Source organism: Pseudorca crassidens, chromosome 8, assembly GCF_039906515.1.
Source record: "Pseudorca crassidens isolate mPseCra1 chromosome 8, mPseCra1.hap1, whole genome shotgun sequence".
Taxonomy (NCBI): Eukaryota; Metazoa; Chordata; class Mammalia; order Artiodactyla; family Delphinidae; genus Pseudorca; species Pseudorca crassidens.
Genome location: NC_090303.1, coordinates 100,795,608 through 100,806,682, shown reverse-complemented (window position 1 = coordinate 100,806,682; position 11,075 = coordinate 100,795,608). Strand labels below are relative to the sequence as shown.

Sequence of the window (11,075 nt, the reverse complement as noted above, 5' to 3'; positions counted from 1 at the left end):
TGAATCTGTAGATACTTTTGGGTAGTATTTTAACAATATTAATTCTTTCAATCCATGAGCATGGAATACATTTTCATTTATTTGTGTCTTTTAATTTCTTTTATCAATGTCTTATAATTTTCATGTGCAGGTCTTTGACCTCCTTTCTTAAATTTATTCCTAGGTGTTTTATTCTTTCTGATGCTACTGTAAATGGGATTATTTTCTTAATTTCTTTTTCTCATAAATCATTATTAGTGTTTAGAAATGCAACTGATTTTTGTATATGATTTTGTATCCCACAACTTCATTGGATTTGCCTATTACTTATCACATTTTTTGAGTGGAATCTTTAAAATTTTCTATATATAAGATCATGTCATCTAAAAATAGAGACAGTTTTACTTCTTCCTTTCTGATTTAGATGTCTTTTATTTCTTTCTCTTGCTAATTGCTCTGCCTGGGACTTCCAGTACTATATTGAATAGAAGTGGTGAGAGTGGGCATTCTTGTATTTTTCCTGATCTTATAGGAAAAGCTTCTAGCTTTCCACTGTTGAGTATGATAGCTCTGGGCTTATTGTATATGACCTTTATTATTAGAGGTTTGTTACCTTTGTATCCAGTTTCTTGAGAGATTTTATCATGAAATGATGTTGAATTCTGTCAAATGCTTTTTCTGTATCTATTGAGATGATCATATGGTGTTTTTTTTTTGTTTTGTTTTTTTAACATCTTTATTGGAGTATAATTGCTTTACAATGGTGTGTTAGTTTCTGCTTTATAACAAAGTGAATCAGTTATACATATACATATGTTCCCATACCTCTTCCCTCTTGCGTCTCCCTCCCTCCCACCCTCCCTATCCCACCCCTCTAGGTGGTCACAAAGCACCGAGCTGATCTCCCTGTGCTATGCGGCTGCTTCCCACTAGCTATCTATTTTATGTTTGGTAGTGTATATATGTCCATGCCACTCTCTCACTTTGTCACAGCTTACCCTTCCCCCTCCCCATATCCTCAAGTCCATTCTCTAGTAGGTCTGTGTCTTTATTCCCGTCTTGCCCCTAGGTTCTTCATGACTTTTTTTCCTTTTTTTCTTAGATTCCATATATATGTGTTAGCATACGGTATTTGTTTTTCTCTTTCTGTGTATTCTGCTGTGGCTGGGTGGAGTATCTTGTGTTAGATCTAGTTGATTTATAGTGTTGGCCACATCTTCTATTTCTTTCTTGACTTTCTGGTTAGTTGACCGATGCATTATTCTTAGTCAGGTGTTGGGTTCTACAGCTATTACTGTTGAATAGTCTATTTTGCCTTGATTGCTGTCATTTTCTGCTTCATGTGTTTCAGGGTTCAGTTGCTAAGTTCATATGTTTATAATTGTTATATTTTCAAATTCATTGATTCTTTCTACTGTCAGTTCAAATCTGTCATTAAGCCCTTGTGGTAAATTTTTAAATTTCAGTCCTACTTTTGAACTTCAGAATTTCTATTTTGTTCTTTTATAAAAAATAATTTCTATCTCTTTATTGACATTCTCTATTTGATGAGATATTGTCATCATAGCTTCCTTTATTTCTTTAAGTGTGATTCCTTCAGCTCTTTAAATATATGTATAATTGCTGCTTTGAAGCTCTGTCTTCAAATGCAATATCTGGGCCCTCTCACAGGCAATTCTCGTTGCCTGATTTTTTCCAGTACGTGGATCACACTTTTCTGTTTCTCTGCACGTCTTGCAGTTTTTGTTAAAAAACTGGGCATTTTAGGTAACGTAGTATAGCAACTCTGGGTACTGATTCACCTCCTGCTTTTCTGGGGCTTGATTTGCCGTTGTTCCCGATTTGTTTAGTGACTCAGCTAGACTCTTCTAGTGAAGACTATTTCCCCTGCAGTGTGGAATCTCTGATGTTGCTCCTCAGAGGGTGCAGACTTTGGCACTCACACAGTCAGCTGGGATGAAAAGTTTTAGCAGTGCTCTCTCTGTATGTCTGTTTCCCTACTCTCTTTGTTCATCTGTGTGACTCTGTTGGTATTACACCCGCTGTTAGGCTTACTAACTGCCATTTGATTGCACTCTAGTTTTTGACGAGGTTCATGAGCATAAATTGCTCCACAGTCTGGTCTAATTAAATTTGGTTTCCTTTGCAGGGGTAGTTTTCATGGCCAGTTTTTCAGGTTTTCTCTGGCCCTAGAAGGACTCTTCTTACCTGTCTATTTTTCTGGTTCTTGCTGGTAAAATTGTTGGCCTATGGTTCCTCTTATGGCTCTCACAACGTTACCAGTCTCCTCTAAAATCTTTATCATTTTCAGAAATACGCTTTCACTTGAACTTCCCACACTCTATTTCAAATAATTGCTTCCTTTGGGGAGGGCTTTAGAGTTTTCTGTTATTATGAACTTCTTTTCATCCTGAACAAAATCTTTGAGCCACAGCTCCAAGCCCAGAGCAGGGGATGGTAGCCTCTGGAGTTCTCAACTTGCCTCTCCTAGCGTGAAACCTCTATCTTAAGAGGGAGCTGGAGTGTGGGCAGTTGGGGCCTGTCATGCCTAGGGTAGAGCGTCTGCCCTATGAATAGAAGAGCAATAGGGCACTGCTGGCTGCACTCACCAGAACTTTCGTCTCTGCAGCTCAGTGTTGGAGGGGATGGGAAATGTTGCCAGCCTGGCCCTGTTGGTACTATACTATATTCTTGCTGGGTAGCTGAGGGGAGAGGGAGCCCCATCTTCTCGGCCACCCCTGCCTAGAATGGAGTTTCCTTCAAGCTGGGCTGAGGATGGGTTGGGGACGGAGAAAGTGGCTCACAGCTCAAGCACGATACAGACTCTCACTGTTCTTACTCAGATTCAGTAGACTTTTTTTCAATAAATGTCTATTCACTTGTTATATGATCTTAGGACAACGTCTAGAGACTTTGCTTTCTTTAAAAAGAATTTCCACTGGTTATGGTTTTTCACCAGTGATAAGCTTGCAGGGCTCCCCACAATGCTTTCTGGAGTTGGACACCCTGTCATTAGTTTAAGTTAAACTTTGGCCATGTCTGTAGCTCCGCTCTTCTTCCTTCCTGCTGAGTGCATGGGTTTTGTAGAGTTTAGTTTCCCCTTCTTGTTGTTCTTTATTGTAGTTGAATGAACATTAGTTAACAGGGACCTAGGCGGCAGCCGCCATTGTCTTCCAGATTGCTGTTTTATCTGGAATCCTTGGTTTTCCACTAAATACAAACATGCTATACTTGCAGAGGATAAGAAAAATGTTAGTGTCTCCTTATATTTCCACATAGTCACGTGCGGCCTCTCAAAGCTTAGAAATGAGTCATTAAGTACCATTTTCAAGTTATATTTTTTTCATGATAAGCAACAGTCAAAAGCAATGAGGCTGCTCAGCTGTTTATTAGCTACTTAGGCTTTGAGAACTTCATTGTCAGGATTTTGAAAGACAGCAACACCCATACACACCTATTCAAGTCTAGAGCAGAGTTTATTTTGTTTCGTTCAGTCAAAGTCAAAAGTGCTGACTGCTGGACCTGCTTTCAATGAGGCCCTGCTGTGGGTTTGGAGACTCACAGGAAAACCCTTGCACTTCATCCTCAGGCCAGGGCAGCCTGAGGCGGGGTCTGAAAAGAATCCTAAGGAGAGTTCAGTGCAGTTTCCATGGTGAGATTTCTCTTTGGCCTAGCCTTTCTCCTCTCCCTTCTGAACACTTCAGCAGGTACCAAGAGGGGACCTGGATCCCGTAACCTAGCCTTTCATAGCCTGTGCTATGACCACAATTTCAAGTGATGGATAAGACAGGGTGGTGAGGAAATGCGAGCAGGAAATGGCTGCAGCTGAGGCAGGATGTGGGTTGTTCTCTGCACAAGCGAAAGTACAATAGAACATCCTGTCTCCCACTTCTTGAAAATCTAGGGATTTACGGAAAACAACAAGAAGCTTGTGCTGTGATATGCTGAGGTGTACATTGCAGTGGTTCCCTTACCCCTTGTAAAAGTTTTATTTATAGCACCCATCATTAGTAAGAAAGCACTGAAGAACAATGTCTTTACAGGAGGATTGAAGGGAAGCAACAAAAGCTGTCAAATTGAAACCAAAAAGAAGAAATGAAAATAAGAGCAGAAATCACGCAAACCAAATTACAAACGGCAGAAAGAAAGCAAGTCATTGAAGGCTATCGGGTGACTATGGCAGCCTCTACATTCTTTCCGAGCTCTTGTTCTCCTAATCGGGCTCTTCCACCATTAGGATCATGGAATGGCTAAGAATCCAGGGGATTTCTAAGCAGACATTGTGGGCTTTGGAGGTGTAGGGCTAAGAAATCTATGTAGGCAAAGAAGGAAGGGAACTGTGGGTTTCCTGAGAGAAATAGAAAACTGTGGGTGAAAAACCCATTTCCTTGCTGACTGCTTTTTTGGCTATTGGAGCCAAGTGGTCAATAAAGCTGATATATGTAACTGTCTGTAACCATCCATTGCTCTGGTGACCCTCGGAACTCAAGAACACCGGGAAGGGAGGGCCTGTACTAATATGGGTCCCGCATCCCAAACCGCTGAAGCCGAGAGCCTCAGGAATGTTCCCCCCACATGGTGGTCTCCCTTTTCTGCGCCACTGCTGGAAGTTTATAACTATAACCAACCGATAGCTGAGAAGCAGTAAGGGTGAGCAGTCCAGGGTTCATGACCCCTGCCAGTGGGAGAGTCTGCGGATTTGTTCTCGTTGGGCAAGGCCCAAATATCAGAGTATGATACAATTCCGCGATAGGCACCTGACTTCAATAATACTTCCTTATCGTCTCATCTGTAAAGATGATGGGCTCAGAGGGGTCATATTTTTCTCCCCCAAACCATAGATCTCGCTAGTGGCAGAATCAAGACCCACCTATGTTTCCACCGTCTGCATTTCATATGTTAATGGAGAGACCTGGTGCCCATATGCTAAATGAGAGTGTACGACGGAGTCTCATGGAACCAGACAGGTGTCATGGGCTCACAGGAGGATGCTGAATGCCGTTAGACCACGCAGACGGAGGTGGTAATCCTGCACTGCCAGTGTAGCCTGGGGAGAAGCCCTCCATACCTTTAAATGCATTAAAGCTTGTTTTATCTTATTTTAAGGGATAATGTCCTCCTCTTCTTATTTTTTTAGATAAAACAATTCTTTTGTGTGAATTTGGTATTCTGTAAAAGTGTGGGCTGGGCTGTTGGTGGTGGGACTGGGACATGATGTAAGGCAGGTGGTCGTATAACTCACTGAGCTCATAATATCCTGGCAGTCAGCCTGTTCCCCTTAAGAGTTTAGGAGACCTTAGGGCTTCCCTGGTGGCACAGTGGTTGAGAGTCCGCCTGCCGATGCAGGGGACACGGGTTCGTGCCCCGGTCTGGGAAGATCCCACATGCCGCAGAGCGGCTGGGCCCGTGAGCCATGGCCGCTGAGCCTGCGCGTCCGGAGCTGAGGAGACCTTAAATGGTACTCCCAGGCCTTGATTCCTTTAGCTTCTCTTTAAAAAAAAAAAACAACAATTTTTTGGTTTTTATTTTGGTGTTGTGAAAGAAAAATATTGCTTGCCCTATCAGCAAACAATGGATACCGCGGCCATCAGGTGAGCAGCCCCTACCACCGCCCTCCCCACCCCCACGGTGAGTCTGAGGGAACTCAGGATGGAGATAAACAGCCCCCAGCCACTGCAGACCCCCAACCGGGTCCCCTGAGGGGACTCAGGATGGGAGAGAGCAGGATACTGGCCCTAGACAGCTAAGGTGCATATCAAAGGAATGGTTTCCAAGAGCCCAGACTCTTGCATCTTCACAGATAGAGAAAAGCACTCAATTCATTGACTTGTTGTCTGATTTTTTTTTTTTTTTTGAGTTAACAGTAACCTTTTCAAGTTCCGACTACCTGGGTTTTTTTTTGCAAAATTCCTATACATCCTGGCTCCTCTCTTACCCGTTGGGAGTCAAACCACACAACTCATCTCAGAGCTTAATGAAGCTCAGGTTCTTTATGTCTTGGCACAGAAATAATTCGGTGAGGGACAAAGTGATGGGTAAGGAGTGGATTCATTAGTATAGGATGCCTGTGAAGGATACAAGGTGAGGCAAGAGGGGCCTGCCCCGAGAACTAAGTGGGCTACATTTTTATCATCAGTGGATAAGTGGGGAGAGGGAGAAGACCACTTTCTTCCTCATTCTTTGAGTAGATGGCAGGCTTACATCATTAGCTCCTCCTTTGCACCAGGTGGGGGAGTTTTTGACCCTATATGGTCCAACTGGGACTGTCATGGCGCTCTTCAAATCAGCAGAAGGGTGGTAACATATACTCAAATATGTTAAATCAGCTCAGATTTCAATATAGTGAGGGTCTTCCCCTTTGGAATGTCACCTTTCCCTTATATTTCTGTCCTTGGTATGTGCAGAGGTACATGTCCTAAGGATCATTATGTCGACCAGCAGGATGCAGGCCTCATTTTTTCACTTAATGGCCTGGGACATATCTTGTGCTTTTATTTATGACTTTATTGTTAAGCAAGCCTGCTTTGTTCCATGATGTTTTCATTGCTTTTTTGAGTGATAGTTAACTTACAGTTGTCTCCCAACGTTCCCTCTCCATCCTTAATCCCCTAGTGGAATTTCTAAAGCTCCCTGTGTAACCATCCTACTCCATCCTCACCAGGAGCAGCCCCTCACAGCCAAGAGGCTCCTCCTGGGCTTGAAGTGCTCAGAAAGTCGACCGGATAAAACAGAATTCTCAACTTTTAGTTTGTATTTTTTTTTTTTTTCCGGTTGACAGTTTTGGTAACCAATCACAAAGCGCCCCAGAGCAAATTTCTCTCCATCTGAATTCTACGAGGAACCAGAGCCTCGGTACCAACAGAGGCCACTTGTGCCCATCTGCCTCCTCGGAGGGTCCAGACGAATTTGCGTGAGTCCCTCGTGGTTCTCGGGTCTCCCAATTATTGATTGATGATCTTGAGTTTTATTGGGCAGTGTCTTTACCTGGCTCCCCAGTTCAAAGATATTGGGGAGTGACCCCTTCTAGTTGAAAGATACTAGGGCAGCCTGGTTGAAAAACACTGGGATTTGCTCAGTTGGAAGGATACTGAGTGGTCTAGGATGAATGGTTAGGTAAGAGGCTGACCTGACACCTTTCCTCAAATTGGTTATCTTCGCAAGAATTTGTCAGGATAAAAGCACACTAGTAAATTTTATCCCCAATAAGTTCAACTTTAAAATGGGAAATAGATTCTCTCAGACAAAAATGAGGGGCATCAGAAAGCCAACCTCCGACTAAAACTCCAGCCAGCTTCATGTATGTACAGAGCTCATACTTATAAGTACCTACTTAATTGGAAATTAAAGGAACTCTCACCCTTAAAATGGCTAAGATGGGGCTCTTTTATTACCTATGCAGTGGAATTAGAAAAGCTGGCTTAATAAAAACATCTTTTCAGTATTCTGTTCTTAAAGAAACAAAAGCCCTTCAAGGGGGGACTGGCATTTCTCTTCCTGCGCCTTTGAAATGTAAACGTTCTCCCTGATCTTCTTTGGGCTTTTCGGTGTGTGCGCCTGTGTTTTGAAAACTTGGTCTTGTTACCGAGTCCAAGCTCGCTCTGCTCGCTGCATGACAGGCCAATAAATCTGAGACGAGGTGTCGAGGCCAGGAATATGACTTTATTCGGAGAGCCGGCAGACTGAGAAGATGGCAGACTAGTGTCTCAAAATAACCATCTTATCGGGGTCTGGATGCCAGTTTCTTTTATAGAATCAGAGAGGGAAGTAAAGTAGAAAGGCAGAATAGAGAGGGAGAGGTGGGGAGGAAATAAAGTAAAAAGGGCCGTCAGTCTTGCAAAACATCTCCTGGAATGGCCAGCTTCGGGGAGGGCATGTATTCATTTCTTCTGTCTTGCAGCCCTTCACAGGTGGGTAGGGTTCCCTGAAGCAGGCCATTATGTGTGATTATAATCACAAAAGCAACGAGAAGCAAAGACTAAAGTCAAAGAAACAGATCCAACATGGAGTGAGAATTGGCCCTTTCCTGTTACAGTCTCTGCCATCCAAAAGGTACCCATAGGTGCACATTGAGCAGCCAATCAAATAGACTCGGATTCTGAGCAGTCTTTTGGCTGTGTCAACTTTCAGGGTTTTTGTTTGTTTTTTTTGCCATCTTAACATGCGTTGCCTCAGCCTGTACTTTCTTAGACTATTTTGGGGAATAAACCCTCTGGATCTCTTTTAGGGGCATCCTTTGCACGCTTTTGTGGGGAAGCCTCTTGCATCTTATTGGTTTGAATCACTATTAATATTATATCTCATTAATGGCCAGATGATGGATCTTTGAAATTGGAAAAACTTCTAAATTGGTAAATTTTTAGAAAGCTCTCATTATAAACAGATGTTTTATTGGTGAAACCACACACCTCAATTGGGACTCGAACCCACAATCTTCCAACTGAAACTGCACAACTCATCTCAGGACTTAATGAAGCTCAGGTTCTTCATGTCTCGGTGCAGAAGGAATTCAGCAAGAAGCAATGTGACAGGTAAGAACTAGATTTATTAATATAGGACCCTCACTAAGGTTACAAGTAGGCAAGCAAGAGGGCTCTGCCCCGAGAACTAAATGGGCTACATTTTTATAACCCAAGGACAAGTGGGGAGGGAGAGAAGACCACCTTCTTCCTTATTCTTTGAGTAGATGTCATGCTTACATCATTAGCTCCTCTTTCACGTAGGGCGGGGAGTTTTTGACCCTGTATGATCAAACTAGGAACGTCCTGGCGCTATTCAGATCAGCAGAAGTGTGGTAACATACACTCAAATACATTAAATCATCTCAGGTTTCGGTATAATGAGGGTCTTGTACTTTGGAATGTCACCTTTCCCTTAATATTCCTGTCCTTGTGTTACCAAACCCAGGTTCAGCTGCTAGCCGCTCAGAAGTCAATAATTTAAAAGGCAAGTGTTAGTAGAAAGGAAAAGTGTTTTAATCAGAAGAACTGGCAATCCGGAGAGAAGGTGGACTCATGTCCAGAAACCAATTCTGAAGACTCTGCTCAGCCATGACAGTTTTTAAAGGGAAAAATGGGGGACAAGAATCTCAGTGAATCGTCAAAGCAAGAAGTTGGATTCTGCATCCTTCTCCATTGCGTGCAGGCTGGCTGGCTCTCTCTTTAGATTTTATTGATTGATTGATTGATTGATTTATGGCCGTGTTGGGTCTTCGTTTCTGTGCGAGGGCTTTCTCTAGTTGTGGCAAGTGGGGGCCACTCTTCATTGCAGTGCGTGGGCCTCTCACTATTGCAGCCTCTCTTGTTGCGGAGCACAGGCTCCAGATGCGCAGGCTCAGTAGTTGTGGCTCACGGGCCTAGTTGCTCCGCGGCATGTGGGATCTTCCCAGACCAGGGCTCGAACCCGTGTCCCCTGCATCGGCAGGCAGATTCTCAACCACTGTGCCACCAGGGAAGCCCATCTCTTCAGATATTATCTTGCCTGTGTGATCTGCCTGCAGGATTGCCAAGGGGGCTATTGGGGGCAGAGAGCTGGTCATTCCTTAACCACTTCATTCTTCATTCTTCATTTAATCTAGGAAAAGGATCAACAGGTTAGATGAGGCATGGTGTGCATTCAGGAGAGCTCAAGTCAGGAGTTAGGTTAAATTGCCTAGTGATCTCATTCCTATAATTAGGTTATTTTATGGTTAGAGGGGAACAGAAATGGGCAAACAGGAAAGTGGCAAAAGCTGTTTTCAATTCCCCGCTGTCAAAGACCATTCCATTCTGTGGGATTAAGGGCAAAGATTCAGCTCCTGTAACTTCACGCTGACATAGGATGCCATGTTCTCAGAGTGGAAGATGTTGACATGATGGGTCTGTAGCACCTCTTTGCTGACAATTTTAGTTGCCTGTTTACATATATGAGCAGAAAAGCTACAATTCTTTGGCTGCCCACAAAGATATAGATTATTATGAGCAATAATGTTAATCCCATTCTCTTGAGGCCAGTTCCTGGAATTGTGCCCCTAGATTCAGTACTGCTCAAGGTGGAGCAGCTCATGTCATGGCTACAGTCTGGTTGGCGACGGGGGGCACTTCAGGGTTCTGTGTTCTGCTCCGTTCCACTTGGTCCTAAGAATCAGTATCTTGCTGACCTTGAATATCTTGTGCTTTTATATATGGCTTTATTGTTAAGCAAGCCTGCTTTGTTTCATGATGTTCCAATAGCTTTCCTGAGTGATCTTTAACTTAGAGTGGTCTCCCAAAGTTCCCTAAAGTTCCCTCTCTAACTGTAATCCCCTAGTGGGATTTCTAAAACTACCTGTGTAACTATCCTACTCTATCCCTATCACTGGTATTTAAAAATGGGTAAGTAAAATGAATGTTAATAAGATTAAAGGACAAGGTTTTGATAGAACATGACCTGAGGTTGGATGGTCCCAAAGGTCCCCCCAACTGGTCCCCAACATTAAAAGGCCCCAATCAAGTCCACTCTATTTATCCCAGTTTAAAATAAATAAATATGTATAGCTATAATAATCTATATATGTAAAGGGCAGAAGGAAAATTACACTGAGATACCTGAACAACAATTACCTGAGGCAGTGGTTAGGCCAGTTAGTCAAGTTTGAAGATTGACGACAGGGCCTGGGTCCCTTGGCTCAACTCCTCTCTGGGGACCCAGAGCCTTTTTTTTTTTTTTAATTAATTAATTTTTGGTTGTATTGGTTCTTCATTGCTGCGCGCGGGCTTTCTCTAGTTGTGGTGAGCGGGGGCTGCTCTTCGTTGCGGTGCTCGGGCTTCTCATTGCGGTGGCTTCTCTTGTTGTGGAGTGCGGGCTCTAGGCACACGCGGTGCAGTAGTTGTGGCTCACGGGCTTAGCTGCTCCGTGGCATGTGGGATCTTCCCGGACCGGGGCTCGAACCTGTGTCCCCTGAGTTGGCAGGCAGATTCTTAACCACTGCACCACCAGGGAAGTCCCTGGGAACCCAGAGTCTGTTATACAAAATAGATTAAATGGTTGGGGATAAAAAGAAAAAAAAAACTTCTAGGAGTCCCTGTAAGAACAAGCCTTGTTTTTTGTTTTTGTTGCTGTTGTTACCTAAATTAACCCAT

The 11,075-nt window shown here is 43.4% G+C and overlaps 1 long non-coding RNA gene across 1 annotated transcript; it reads left to right on the top strand.

Annotated features, from left to right (window-relative positions):
- The first annotated feature begins 3,507 nt into the window (after positions 1–3,507).
- LOC137229458 (uncharacterized) lies at positions 3,508–5,078 on the top strand. Its single transcript, XR_010945688.1, has 2 exons — positions 3,508–3,631; positions 4,023–5,078. It is a non-coding gene; the product is annotated as an uncharacterized lncRNA (long non-coding RNA).
- The last annotated feature ends 5,997 nt before the right edge of the window (positions 5,079–11,075 follow it).